This window comes from Excalfactoria chinensis, chromosome 2, assembly GCF_039878825.1.
Source record: "Excalfactoria chinensis isolate bCotChi1 chromosome 2, bCotChi1.hap2, whole genome shotgun sequence".
Lineage (NCBI taxonomy): Eukaryota > Metazoa > Chordata > Aves > Galliformes > Phasianidae > Excalfactoria > Excalfactoria chinensis.
In genome coordinates this window covers 140,421,729-140,436,777 of record NC_092826.1, presented here as the reverse complement: position 1 = coordinate 140,436,777, position 15,049 = coordinate 140,421,729, and the positions used below count along the sequence as shown (strand labels likewise).

Genomic DNA, 15,049 nt, shown 5'->3' with positions numbered 1-15,049 from the left:
ATCAGTCCAAAGCATCTTTTTACCCACGTAATTTGGAAAATAAAAGAAGACAAATTATCTTTCTAGATCAACTCAAGCATTTTGTTAAGCATGTCAAATTGGAGCCTGAACTGTCACAACATTTCAGTTGGAAAGTCCTGAAAAGAAATCTCTCTGTCCTTTCATTTCCACTTATTCATCAGACAAAACCTAATTACAGAATAATTTTGTATCTTAAAACTGCATTTTGTCCTCCAGAATTCTAATTTTTGTCCTAACTAGTCTTAAATATTTGTTGTTTTGACTATGAAGCTCAAGGACAAAAGGCTGAATGTTGAGGTATTTCGACCGAGGACATCAACATATACTTCTGAAAGATGTTAGATGGAATTCACAATTTAGATGTCTAGAACTATACATGCATAAAAATTTAATCCTTTAAATAAATAAGAAAAAAATAAATAAAGGAAGCAAAGAATAATGACAATAAAACAAAGGTTCATAAATCTTCTTTTGGAGAGTGGATTGCATGGCAGTGTATGACCATAGAAAATGGAAGATGTCTGCACAGCTCCACCAGAAATCCATGGCCAGCCTTGAAAGCCTCTAGAAAAAAATATAAACAAAGGGCAAGCATTAAGGTACAAATGCCCTAATCTATCTCCTAGCAACTGAAATACGTCTCAGAGATGTTCTGAGCAAAAGTAGCCTTCTGGTATTTAACTACCTTTATAGACCTTTCCTCTATGGATTTGCTTTGAACCCTTCGAAGCTTCTAGCATCTGCCACCAGGTCAGAGAACTTCTTAGGTGAATATTTTTTTGTGTTATTTTGAGCCCAAGGTCCCTGATTTTGTTTGATACATTCTCATTCTCCTTAGGAAGGAGAGTGGACATTTTTTCCTTATTCACCCTCTCAGTACTACCATTTTCCCACTCAGTACCCTCTTTGGAAAGCTGAAGAATCCTCATCAAGCCAGTTCTTATAAATGATTAATTCCTTACATTTAATTCACTTTCTGACTTCCTGTTCCATTTTCTACATCACTCTCTTGCCCACTTTCTCTCTACCAATGATGCTCATACATATTCCCTTCTGTAGACTCCCCTTAGTGGGGTTGTGACTTTCACTAGAGAGATGATTCACGCTATTTAATTTCTTTAACCAGCTGATCATGAGTCACAAGAGTCTGTCAGAGGACCAATTCTTTAGCTTACTTACCTGGGAAGAGGAATGAGCAAATTCTGCCTTTGTGTCCAATGGGCTGATGGATCCGGAAAGTAGAAAACAGGGAAAATAGCTCTGATTTTAGTAGTAACATTTCTCCTGACTTCAGGAAAGGTACAATATAAGATCCCTGCACTGACCCCCTGAACTAAACACTCTTAGTGGGCTAAAGGTATCTCAAATATTCCCTTGGGACTTTGAGTCTCACCTCCATGAACTGCAAACCAAACCTGAGGTATGTCTTCCCCTCCACATTTTCCAGAGTAGTCAATCAAATATGGCATCTTCTGCAGAGAACAAGAGTGAGGAAAGTGGGTAAAATCCATAATGGAGGGAGGGAAGGCAGATGAGGAAGTGAGGAAGAGCTCCTGGATACAGGAATTGAAGGCTTTGTTTTAATTTAATTCCCTTTCAAGGAGTCCAGATCAACAGACTCCTGTCCGGACAGCTAAGGGTGGATTTACTGCAGCTCATCTTCTCATTGATGGCTTCTCTCACACCCTCTGCTTCTTCCCAGCATCCTGAGATAAACATGTATGTGGGCTGAGCTGCCTTATATTTACTGAAGGGTAAAAGTAGGTACACAACAGTATACCTTCTGTTCTTTATGTTCACACTTTAAGTTGCCTCTTCTCAAGACCATGTTGTAGACCTTTGCCTATATACCAACTATGTCCCAGTTAACCATGCAGATGGTGTATTTAGCATACTGTGTTCTCCCAGGATGTGGACATAGTTCTACTAAGAGAAATGTCTTAAACAGTACAGCTCATTTCCATAGCTAGAAAGGGTATAAATGACTGTCTTTCCTTACATAATTAGCTGTTTTCTCCCACTCTATACCTCCATTAGATCTTGCCTCCAGGAACTAGGAGGCATCTATTTCTGACTGTTAGCAATCTACTAGTTGGTAGGAAATTACTAAGAAAAAGGCAGATCAGAACACTACCCTGGTGTAGCTCTTATCCTTGTAGAGAACAGGTCAACTAGTTGAGTAGCTGAGACTTCTCAAGCCTCATAATGAAAGATAGATTTATCTCATCAGACCTTATAAGTGAGTGTTGGCAAGCTGGGCTAGTGGTCACAGAATCACAGAGTTCCAGGGGTTGGAAGGGACCTCAAGAGATCATCAAGTCCAACCCTCTGCTACAGCAGATAAGCTAGAGCAGGTTGCACAGGTAGGCATCCAGATGGGTCTTGAATATCTCCATAGAAGGAAACTTTATCACTTTTCTGGGCAACCTGTTCCATTTCTTTGTCACCCTTATCACAAAGAAGTTCTTCCACAGATTTGTGTGAAATTTCCTGTCTTCCAGTCATTGGCCATTGCTCCTTCTCTACCACTGTACACCACTGAAAAGAGTCTGGGGACATCCAATTGCCTCCTGCACTTTAGATACTTATAATCATTGAACAGATCCCTACTGGATAGACATAGGTACACTTAGGACACAGATACTTTGAGCTATATTTCCCTGGACTGAGATGGATCAAGCTTTGCATTCCAGTAACTGCACTGATAAGACCTGACTCTAATATGAAGGGAGAGATGGTTAACCAGCTGTTTGGTCAACTAAATCACACTCGAGACATCAAAATAAAAGGACGAGGACCTTCCAACAGTACCTTTACCCCAGTCCCAACAAATACTCTTGGAGCCAGCTTGCCAGTGTCCTGAACCTCTGTAGGATGACAGATGGATGGCTGTCTAGGTTATTTAGCAGAAAACCATGCTTTTCTCCCTGGAAGCCTTCTTCTGTCCACACCAGTCCCTCACACTGGCCAAAATAATTGCTATCATGCTCCACACACACTTAAATAATGAAGAGCTATTTAATGGGCTGCTCATGAGGATAACAAAAAAGCACCGCTTGCCTGAAAATGGCTTAAATGTTTTCTCCCAAAGAAAATCTTTTTTTTTTTTTTTTTTTTTTTTTTTTTTTTTTTTTTTTTTTTTTTTTTTCTGAGAGCAAAATTATTTGACAGACTCTCCTATGACTTCAGTAGGAACCCTGAAACGGTTATCAGCCGAAATCATCTAAGGCAGTCCAACTGTAGTTGGATGTGGGCCACTAGATGATTCTTCTGGCCTGCTGCCCTTCTCCTGGGAAAGGCAGGGAGCAGATGTTGTAGCAGCACATAATAATCAAACAGCTGGGAACCTTCTTCTATGTTTAGCATTCCAAAGGGACATCCCATAGTGGGACTTCTGTTTTTTTCAGGTACGACTGTCATAAATTCGGAGGGTTTTGAAGGGATCCGGTAAAATCTTTTTGGCTGTTTTGTTTTGTTTGGAAGGGTTATTTATTTCTGCAGGATGCTTTCTTTGGGATGAACAAATATTTTGATGTGCAGGTTTAGGATACAGAAAAATGAGGTCTGATGAGATCCTTCCGAGTAGTAAATCATAGAATCATAGAATCATAGAACTACCCAGGTTGGAAAAGACCTTGAAGATCATCAAGTCCAACCGCAGCCTAACCAGTACCCCATCTCTAAAAAACCTCTGCTAAATCATATCCCTTAGTGCCACATCCAAACGGCTCTTAAACACATCCAGGGATGGCGATTCAACCACCTCCCTGTTTATCCCATTCCAGTACCTAACCACCCTTTCTGTAAAGAAGATCTTCCTAATATCCAACCTGAACTTGCCCTGGCGCAACTTGAGGCCATTTCCCCTTGTCCTGTCACTTGTCACTAGTGAGAAGAGACCTGCCCCACTCTCACTGTAAGAACCTTTCAGGTACTGGCAGACGGCAATAAGGTCTCCCCTCAGCCTCCTCTTCCTCAGACTAAACAGCCCCAGCTTCCTTAGCCTCTCCTTGTAGGGCTGATTCTCCAAGCCCTTCACGAGCCTCGTTGCCCTTCTCTGGACCTAAATAGCATCAATGCCTGATTTATTTGCTCTTGAATCCATACTATATGGGCTACTAGGATACTATATGGTGCTTGGGCACTTATCCTCAGTCGACATTCAAAGTAGGTGCAGTGGATGACATCACACAAGCGCTTTCCAGTCTTTAATTTAAAGAATGCACAAGGTGATCACATTTTTAATCTGTACTCTATTTTTCCAGTTATATTTATCAAAGGTACTAAAAGTTGGGAGACGTGGCTCAGGAAGTTGTTATTAGTGGAGAAAGTGCAAAGTAGAGCTTTGAAAAGTCTAGATGATGATTTGGCCTATTCCATGATGCTTCCACTGAGCTGGATGCATTTGTAATGTGTCTGTGCATTCTTTGCATTCTTTTCTCAGGAGAAGGCACCTGTGCAGCCAATGGGCTGTTATGGTCCCAAGGGACAAGAGCAGGGCTGCCTCATTCAGTGCTTCTGCCTCTGGACCTACATCCCCTCATAACTCATATGTACATAGGGCTGTTGACAACATCCCTCTGGCTGTGACTATCAAACTGATTCCCTATCCACTGAATAGTCTGTCCTTCAAACCCTTATCTTTCCCACTTAGAAAGGAGAGGAGAACATCCTTTCTATCAGCTCACATTGCCTGTCCTGGATGTGGGTGCTGCTACTGTTGTCCTGGATGTGGGTGCTGCTACTGTTGTCCTGGATGTGGGTGCTGCTACTGTTGTCCTGGATGTGGGTGCTGTTACTGTTACCAAGGGAGCAGAGCTCAGTGCTGTTCCTTTGCTCCTTGTGAGGGGCTGCAGTCCGTGTGGGTTGGAGGGTTGCCATGAGCTGCAGGGCAATGAGGAGCTATAGGGCCTCGAGGGGCTGTAGGATCATGAAGGGCTATAGGGCCACGAGGCAGCTGCATCACAAGGACCCTTTTGTCTCCAGGCCACACTGTGGGCTCACATCCACTGTGCAGCCCCCAAGTGCCCCTTGTGTTTGGCTGCCATTCGGCCTCACCTCCCTCATTCTGTACATACATACATCCAGCATTTGCTCCCGTTAAACGTCCCTCTTCACTTCCCCTCATGTCCCTTTTGTCGCTTTGCTGTGGACTCTGTAGTTTGGGGAGTAGCTCCCTCCCCTCACCTTGCACTCAACTCACACCTCCTTCCATCCAGGGCCAATTCCTTCCTCCCTCCATCCACCCCATCACCCTGCTCTGCCTGTGCCAGCCCCGCTAATTAAAACGAACTAAAGTGGCGAGGCAGCACAGATGGTGCCGAGGGGACAGAGAGAAGGAGGAAATCGAGAGAGGTAGAAGGAGAGGAAAAAAATTAAACAACACAACAAAACAACAAAATACAAAACAAAACAAACGGGGGTGGCGGAGAAAGTGCTTGATTTAAGAAACTCGATTTGAATAACCCCTGCCTCCATCTGCTCCTCATTGGTGCCTTCGTTCTCCTCCATATTAATGAAGAAACGGCGATTGGTTCCCCGTCCCCTTTTTCCTTTCCTTTCCTCAGGCACTCGGGGGAGGTGTTTGCGTTTCTCTGCAGGAGCCGCTCGCTTTGCGGAGCATTGTCTGGGTACGAGAACCGCACTCACACACACACAGACATACACACACACAGACAGACAGACACACAAACAGCGGTACAGGGGGAAACAAGGCACAGCCCCGACCCGCAGGCACACACAGCATCCGACCCGAATCCCCTTTTCCTTCCCTGCTTCCCGAGCGAAAATAACACCCCCTTAAAAGAAAAAAAAAAAAAAAAAAAAAAAAAAAAAGAAAAAAAGAAAAAAGAAAAAAAAGACTCTTCTCCTCCCCCTCCAACCCCCTCCCCCCTAAAAAAAAAAAAACAAAAAAAAACAAAAAAAACCCAAAAAACTTTGCAAATCTCCGGCTTGCGTTCTTGCCTTTTATATTATTATTATTTGGATTTAGAGATGGCAAATTCCTTCACGGCCGGGACCTGGCCCATCTCCTGAGCAAAGCAGCCTGGACATGACCGGTAGGCGAGGGAGGAGGAATTGCGATTCCCTCCGGAGACTCCGACCCCTCCCCCCCCCCTCCCCTTCTCTCCTCCTCCGGTCGGTGCGAGCCCGGCGGGGGCAGCCCGGCTCCGGCCACTCCGTTCCCCTGGAGCAGCTCCGCGTCCCCCCGGCTTCGGCCCCGCCCCGGTACGGCACGGCGGGATGCAGCATCTCCAGCGCCGGGACGGATCCCTGCTGCAATGGTAAGTACCTTCCTCCGGCCTCTCCTGTGCTTGGGAGCCGCTGTGCTCGGGGATGCCCGAGAGCCGCTTCTTGCAGCCGGTTCGTCTCGGAGTGACAGTGATTTATCGGCTTCTCCCCGATATTCCCCATGTCCTGGGAGTGCTTCTTTTCGGGGGGGAACGGCACGCAGGCTCTCTGCCTCCAGCCAGGCTCCGAGAATGCGGCCGCGAGATAGATGGGTTTCTTTCGGAACGAATAAATCTCCCTTTGCAAGCGGTGACAGGTTAACGTGCTTGGTATGGGGATCACGTCTGATTTTAACACAATATGGCTGGTAAATAAAACCTGATTGCTAACAGACCCGCTGCTGCTGTTGGCATTTTCAGGCTCTAGGCTACCTTTGCAGTTCTGCATCTTCACCTGCCACACAAACTCCGATTCACCCTTCAGCCGGTTCACCAGGACTTGTTTTTACTGCGGGGTCGTAGTAAAAATTGCTGTTAATGTACCTTTGACCTCTGCTTGCATGCCTCTGGGCATTTCTCCTTATCAGCATTGGAACAGCTGGCTCTAACACCAGTTTTATGCACAGCGCATCTTAAGGGAAGAGGGGTAGGCAGACTTCTTGCATGCGAGCAGTTCAGGTATGTGCTGGAATCTGGAGAGTTTACTGCCAGGGAGAGAAGGATAATGCAGAGCGGTGGCCAGGCATGGAAAATGCGTGAAGTAAGAGAGAAACGGATGTGTTTGGAGACGAAGTGGTGTTTGTGGCGTGATGATCCATCCCGCTGACATAGAAGTACATTGAGAAGAACTCCCTGGAAGTCAGTAGCTTTCCTCTGCATCTGATCTGCTGGTAAACAGGACCCGGCCCTTAACGTGAAGCATTCGTCGGAATAGCTCTGTAGGTAATTATGATAGCAATAAAAAAAAATAGGCACCGAAACGAGCAAGGTGGCAAAATGACCTGGTTTCTTTCCTAGGGCATTGTGGAGTGCCATCCGTCTTGTGTTTGCTAATTACAGTGCATGTGTTGGACCGATGCTGCAATAGGCAATGCAATTGAAGACGGGTTTTTTGTCGATTTGATTTTTTATTTATTTATTTTTCCTTCTGTTTTAATCTGTCGTTGTCAACAAACAACAAATAGATTTTCATCTGATGTTATTTGGGTCCACAGCCATCTCGGTGCTGTATTCTGCTTATGCAGTACCGGTCGGGTAATGTGGGGAGATGTGGCTAATCAGAGTGAATGTATGATTGTTTAAGGTTATTGCCAATGATAACAGGAAGGCAAACCTCCTTAAAGTGATGTTGGTATTGCTATGGATAAAGAATTATCCACGTGCATTATACAAGCATCCTCGGTTGATATGAAACACGCTGGAGCTGCCTTGAATGAAGTTGTCCTGAAGGACGAGTAAAGCGACGCTGCTCCAATTTGATGGGTAATTAAGGAATGCTATTCAGTGCAGTAGCAGCAGTTGGATTAAAGTTGATGTCTGTATCGTGGTTGTAGCTCTGGCTGATGGTTTTCTATCGTTGTTTTCCTGTCTCAGTGTGCTGAGAACAGTGGTTGCTGCTCTGTTGTTCAGCCAGGACAGCTGTGATTGTTCTGTTGTTGTAGTGGCAATCTATCTTGGCCATTACGGAGTGCAGGGTTTGTGTTGTTTTTGTTTGCTCCCAACCTAAGGCACGTGTGCAGCGACTGGAAGGATAACCATTGGCACTGAGCAAGCTCAAAGGTTGTGGGGGGCTACTCAGAAAGCCAGTTACGCCAATGGATTTATCTTCAGGCAGGGACCGGTTTTGTGCTTGCTCCTCGGCTCCAGCCTTCCATTGGGGTTCCTGCAAGTAACCTTAAATCTCCCTGTAGATTTCTGACTGTTCTCTGTTTTTCTGCTGTTATTCTGCTGTTTTCATGGCGGTGCTGTTGTCAGAGTGTCTGCGAATCTCATAAACACGAAAGCAGAAGCTTCGTTGTAGGATGCTACCAGGGAGAGAAGCTCAGAGGTCTCTGAGATGGTCAAGTTCAGACCTTTGTTCATTGCATCTCTTTTAATTTGGCTGAGTGAACCGGCGTCCTGGAGATATTTTTTCTGGAGTTGAGTTCCATATGTGCCTACGCCTTTGATCAGTTGAGCCCCATGTCCCCAGGCTGATTCATTTGAATATAGCAGATTTTGTTTTTCTTTCCTTCCTTCTGAGCACACTTAGTACAAACAGTCTAATTCCTAAATTAGCTCAGTTTATCTTCTGATGAAGCCAGAATATTTCAGTTAAGAAACACAGAGAAAGAAGTAAACTCAGGACACGATCACACTGTCTATCATATACGGCTGAAAGAAGAAATATCCCATTTACTCCCTTTTTTTTTCCTTCTGTGATTCTCAGGAGGGGTAAGCTGATGGCAGAATATAGCAGACAGTGGAGGTAAAGGGTTTACTTCACCCCAGCACTTGGCACAGAGACCATAGCATCAACCTTTACATCAATAATGTTTTTGCATTGGTCTGTGTTCCTTTATATCCATCCCCAGTTCTGCTTGCACATCTGAGCATCCTGCATCACCTGTGAAGGCAGCAGGCTGAGTGCACACTGAACTCAACGGGATCTTTCCACACCAATGCAAAAGTGCAACAAGTCTACCAAAAGGGGTGTAAATGCACCGGTGAGAAAGTCTCTCTTCCATCCTATTCACGACTGCAGTCGTTTTTACTGATGATAATTGGGCAAGGATTGCTTAACCTTTATTCAGGGCACCGCTGTCCTATATATACAGCATCCCCTGATGGGATGCATTTACAGTTCTCCTCCTGCAAGTGCTTTGCATACAGAAAAGTATTCGGTTGTTTAGGATCACTAACAAGTGCTAGAATTGAGGTGGTTGTTGGAACAGATTGGATTGTAGTTGAGTAGGCACAAATACATGGGAAGGAAGGCAGACCTTTTTCAGAATGCTCTGCTGGTTGCACAAACACACGCTTTGCTTTGCATGCGTTTTATTCTCTGACCACCTTTTGCTTTCGCAGTTTGTCCATCCAGCTTCTTTGGCTTTAAGTTTTATCTCCACAAAACAAACTAAGAGCTCTTGTAAAGCAAGACAGATTCTCTGAGTCTTGTTCACTTAATACACTTCGGTTTGTTGGTATTCAAAACCAGGCTGGATGTGACTCTGGGCAGCCTGGTCTGCTGGTGGGCGACCCTGCACATAGTAGGGGGTTGGAACAGGATGAGCACTGTGGTCCTTTGCAACCCAGGCCAGTCTATGATTCTATGACTGTATTCAGATGATGGGCTGATCTATAGAGTAAGTGGATTAGTAATTTCAGGGCAGTATTTAGGAGGAACTAAATCATTCCATTTCTTGAAGGAGAAGTGCAAACAGTGTAGAATGTAAAGCTAACATGGCTGTTGTGCCCCGAAATACTCTTTCGGAAAGGATGCTGCATAAACATACAGATGTATTTGCAGGGATTGCTGCTTGGTGGTCTGATTCTATGCTAGTGTTGAATCCAAATTATCCTGCCATAATTGTACCATGAAACAAACTGATTTGCATTTAACAGCAGAGTTTATCTGGCCTGGGGTCATCCCAGTCATCTCATTGTTGCTCATTCAATTGCCACTCTTGGGTGGGTTAAGATATCAGGGTGTGTGTTAGGGCTGTGATCTCCAATTGCTCTGATCTATTCATTTGGCAGGTTTTTAATGAATGTTTTTTAGAAGCGTGGGCAATTCCACTTAAAATCAACGTGTTTTTGTTTTTTTATGTTTTTTAATTTAATGAGCAGTTCTGCTTTGCATTATTGTAACTCATAAGTCACCCTAAAGCCAGCACTTAAAAAACTGAAAGGGGAGAAGTGATTGTATGGTTTAACTCTTCTTCTTCCTAATAACGGTTCTAGGAACAGTGATTGTAATATATCTGTTTCTAACGTGTTGGGAATGGGGAATTTTGAAGTCTTAAGAGCTGCATACAGAACATGGAGCACGCATCTCTTTGAAAGTTGGTTTGTCTGCTGTTGAGGTAGTCCACAAAAAGCCATTGTGATTAGAGAAGGTTCAGTCACAATTGCTTACGAGCTGCAAATGGAAGGATAATTATAGGCTGTTATCTGTGATTTGTTGGGCCTGCTAAGTAGAGCTGTGGGTTAAGGCAGGAAAAGTCCTTTTAATCTGCATCGTGGGTTAATAGCCCAGGTTTTTATTCTTCTTTGCTTCTTTAGGATGAGTCGTTTTGCTGCTTTCTTTGCCCTCCGAGGGCAGGATATTGTCCTATTTGATTTGCAGGGAGTTCTCGAGGACAATGTCTCTTTGAATGGAAATGGGGCAATATTGAGTTGCTTCTTTTCGGAGAGTAGGCATATCATGAGGTGTAAATTGCCCCACTCTCCATATGAAATCATGGCCCTAAGGGATCCCTCACTGAACTGTCATTCATTTCACTCACAAGTGTTGGGCAGTCTGTTCTGACATCATAAATCACAGAATGGCCTGGGTTGCAAAGGCCCACAGTGCTCATCCAGTTCCAACCCCCTGCTGTGTGCAGGGTCACCAACCAGCAGCCCAGGCTGCCCAGAGCCACATCCAGCCTGGCCTTGAATGCCTGCAGGGATGGGGCATCCACAGGCAACCTTGCTCCTTGGGCAACCTGTTCCAGTGCGTCACCACCCTTAGTGTGAAAAACCTCCTCATATGATCCAACCCAAAGCTCCCTTGTCTCAGTTTAAAACCATTCCCCCTTGTCCTATCACTATCCACTCATGTATCCCATCTACTCTCACTTAAGCATCTTTGCTCTGTTTACTGATCAGCCCAAACCTGCATCTGTAACCCCCCCCCAGCTTCCTCTCCTCCATTTTCTGTTTATCAAACTGGCAGCAGCCGCAACCTGTCCATTGCAGGGAGAATTCACAAGGCTACACCTTACCTATTTGCGGCTCTTGTTTTTCGGAGGGGCTGTTTTTTGTTTTTCATTCATTGATCACCTCAGATCTCAGATGCTTCCTCGGCATGTTGACGCTTTCCATCTTCAAAGCACATCCAGTTTCTAGGAGGGATTTGCCAGCTGAAACCTGCGTGTCCTTTTGTGAGCAGGTGGGGATGCATCAAGATGGGGGAACATTCAGGATGCTGACATGATTTTCTGCAGGCAGATACAAGCTCGTGCTGCCTGTTTTCTGAGCCAGCCAGAAGCTCTGCAGTGCTCCAAGCCTGATCTCATATACCCTTCTTGTGAATAGCTACACTGTATGTTGCAAGAAGATGCAGATGGATGCTGACCAGACCTCTTTTGCTTAAGCTTGGCACCTTGCAAAATACATTTTGGCCAGCTTGGAGCACATGATATGCTTAAAATTAGGTGACCTGAAAGCCAGATTTTGCCATAAATCAATAGCTTAATGCTTTCTTGTTATGGTGCATCCACCCTGTGTCCTAAGCTAGCACGATCCAACTGTCAGTTGCTAAATGGATTTAACTAGCTTCTTCCTCCTTAACTATGGGCTGTAAAAATACTTGCAGCAGTCCAAATAATGAAAACAAAATGTATACGTGTACCTCTCACAGCACAGTGGTATGTAGGCTGGACTTATAGTTGCAGTAGTAGCAGATACTTCTCCACAGCAGAAAGAGATTATATTTATTTGGAAAGGCAGTTTTAAAATAGCTAAGATATCCTTAACTGTAAACGCCTTTTCCTAGAATGGTGAGGCTTTATTAAATTATAACGCTGTTATTTCTGCCCTTACTTTTTTTGGCTTATGTTTACAAAGGATTTCTTTAAATTACTATTAACAAATTAAAATAACATCCATGCTGTTGTGTAAAATATATATATATATATATTTCCTTTTAAAAAGCCATTGTAATGATGGCATTCGTATACGTATATAAATTCTTAAAGAGATACCACTCGAGTGCCAAAAGCTAAGTGTGAGTACATTATATGCTCTAAGATGCTGGACACAAAGCAAGACTTTCTCTCTTAGAGTTGGCCTAGAAACAAATTATATAAAGAAGCCAGCCCAATGCATTATATAAAAGACCAAGTTAAAGTTAGTGAAGTTACTCATTTCCTGTGTTTTAGAGAGCTGGATCTTTGGATTTCTTCCAGTTTTGTGCTCCAACTTAAGATGCAGAGGAGATGAGAGAGCATCAGAAATACCGCAGATGCTTAAGTTCATCATGACTAAGGCTGGGAATGTGTCACAGCTGTCACCCGAGCCTTGAATGCCACAATCCACACTCATTCATTCGAGTTGCATGAAGTTTGACAGCTTGGATGGTGTTTTTGTGCTAGTGAATGGCTTAGTTAACCGAGATGATTATGTACAGTGGGTGAACAGCTGGAATAAACTTCATTTGACAGAATAGCGCTTGATGATGGCAGAGGAGAGAGTGGCATGAAAAGCCAATATTAGCTATGATGAATTTGCTTCTCTGCACCACTCAGATCTTGGACACTGGTCTAAATTCTATTGCTTGTTGCCCTCTGGCCTGCTCTTTGCACCACAGCAGTTTGTAGTAACGATGGTGATGGAAAACATCACCAATGCTCCCTGTCCTCTGCATGGAAGACATGCAGGTCTTTTACTGTGGTATTTTCTAGAATGCTAACCACAAATGGGATTGAGCTTTGAGATTTGAGACGTGTAAAGATAGGTATGTATTCTGAAGTGTCCATCAGAGGTACGTTCCTGTTGAAAGTGAACCCAGGTATTTACTATAGAGTGAAACCACTGATGTGGTTTAATCTGCACTCCAAGTCCTGCCCTGGGTTACTAGAATGAGAGTGGTCCATTGTGGCCTTAATGCTCTTATCACAAACACAAAGTGTCAGATTGTACACAGTCTCACACAGGTCTTGGGAATACCTTTTGCTATTGTTACTTTTGAATGTCACAGTTAAGACACTGCCACAAATGAATGGCTGCATTGCAAGTATCTCCACCTGGCTCCGGATCACTCTTGGAACTACACTACCTGGAACTACACTACCTGGAACATCCCTGAGGCTCTGTTTGCCTTTCTCCAGATTTAACTACCATAAGCAGCTGCTGATCATCCTATGACTGACTGACCCAAAAGGTTTTTTATCCCCCTTCGTAATTTACAGCTGAAATAATTCCATCCTATACTTCAACCTTGATGCTATTTCCTTCTACTGCTCACTGGTCTATGCTGACTCTATTTAACTTAGCTTTCCCCCATTGTTCATCCATCTTTGGTACAAAATGACCTTTTTGTTGAAGTTCCCTATCTCCTTAGTGAGGAGATGTTGACTTTCCTGCGTGGTTGTCCCAGCTTCTCCAAGCTTTCTTGTTTGGGATGGAGAATGTCAGTTATGTACTTGTTTTGGTGAAGGTTTTTATTGATTTTCTTTGCTTTATTTTTTTCATCATGTTTTCAGTCTCCAAAAGACATGGAGCTGTGTCCGAGGCTATTAAAGCAAAACATGACCTATTTAAAGCAAAATGCTTCCAAGCATCGGGCTTTAATATTATTCTGACAGGACCAATGTCTTAAAACTCTTCTGAAAGAGAAGCTCTCCCTGAAAGATGTTTAACTTTCAAAGATCCATTTGATCTGCAGCCCTCTGATCTGATAAAACAAGCCTCACATCTTCCAAACAGAAACAATAAAAGACTGTCCAGACTAAGAGCTTCTCTTTCGACTCTGTTGTCTTAATTATACTTTTTTTTTTCGGATAGATTCTTACACTGACATTTCGCTTTCCTTTTCACTGTCCCTTCTGAATAGAGCAATGAGGGCATAATTCAGGTACTCTCCCAGAGAGAATGAGACAAACCTCAATATGTGTATTCTTAGGCTACAGTGCAGCAGTTCCATGCACAGTATGTAATCCAATAGATCTGACCCATCGCCAAACCTACGCACAGCCACAGAAATCTTAACGAGTGAAGCATGTGTAAGAATATGGATGTGAAAGGAAATGTGATAGCTCAACCACACAACTTCCGTCACATCATTTGTAACACATGCCTGTATCTTGGGAGGTAGAATAAGGAACTCACTTGAACGCTAACACGACATTCATTTTGTTGGCGAAACTCTCAGCTAATATTCTGCCTAATGGACAGACTGTGCCATACTGTGTCACACACCAAAACACTGAAATTTCAAATGTTTCATTTCAATTAAGTCGGAAGTTGATTGAATTTTCCAACATTTGTATATAATCTTACATTACTTCACTTTCACTCGGCTTCTAATTGCTTGCTTTAAACCTCATTTTTTGTGTTTGCAGAGTTCTGCGTTGGAGATAATGGCCATTTTTCGTGCACTGTCTTTATAGGCAGTGGAATCCCAAAGTAGATTTCTAAGATAATTAATTCATGTGGTTTGAACATCTTTTTTGCTTTTCCTCCATGACTTCATAGTTGACGCTGGGTAGGAGGTGATGTGGGAGGGCCAGATAAACCAAGCAAAGTCAAATGAGATTGAAAAGTCTTAAAAAGTCAAATAAGATTATCAGTTTTATTGAAACTGGCCAGATTCAAAAGAAGATACAGGCATTTCTGTCTCCCTGTCCAAACTGATCCATAGCCCTCTCTCTAGCAGCATGTTCAAAGTTGCATTTTATAGATCAGTTTTGGGGGATTTTTGCCAAAATCATAGAATCACAGAATCATAGAATTACCCAGGTTGGAAAAGACCTTGAAGATCATCAAGTCCAACTGCAGTATGGATATGAGACAACACAACGAAGGAATAATATCTAATATTCTAAATGGAGCTG

General features: G+C 43.5%; 1 protein-coding gene across 14 annotated transcripts in view; it reads left to right on the top strand.

Annotated features, from left to right (window-relative positions):
* The first annotated feature begins 6,165 nt into the window (after positions 1–6,165).
* ADCYAP1R1 (ADCYAP receptor type I) overlaps positions 6,166–15,049 on the top strand; it is a 125,435-nt gene continuing 116,551 nt past the window's right edge. For 7 of the 14 annotated variants that reach the window (XM_072329949.1, XM_072329944.1, XM_072329942.1 and 4 more), the window contains exon 1: positions 6,166–6,305. The gene's annotated coding sequence lies outside the window, so the exon portion shown is untranslated. Of the gene's footprint in view, positions 6,306–6,585; positions 7,194–15,049 lie in introns of those variants that run through there. The other 7 variants (XM_072329948.1, XM_072329952.1, XM_072329945.1 and 4 more) reach the window with 7 other exon arrangements.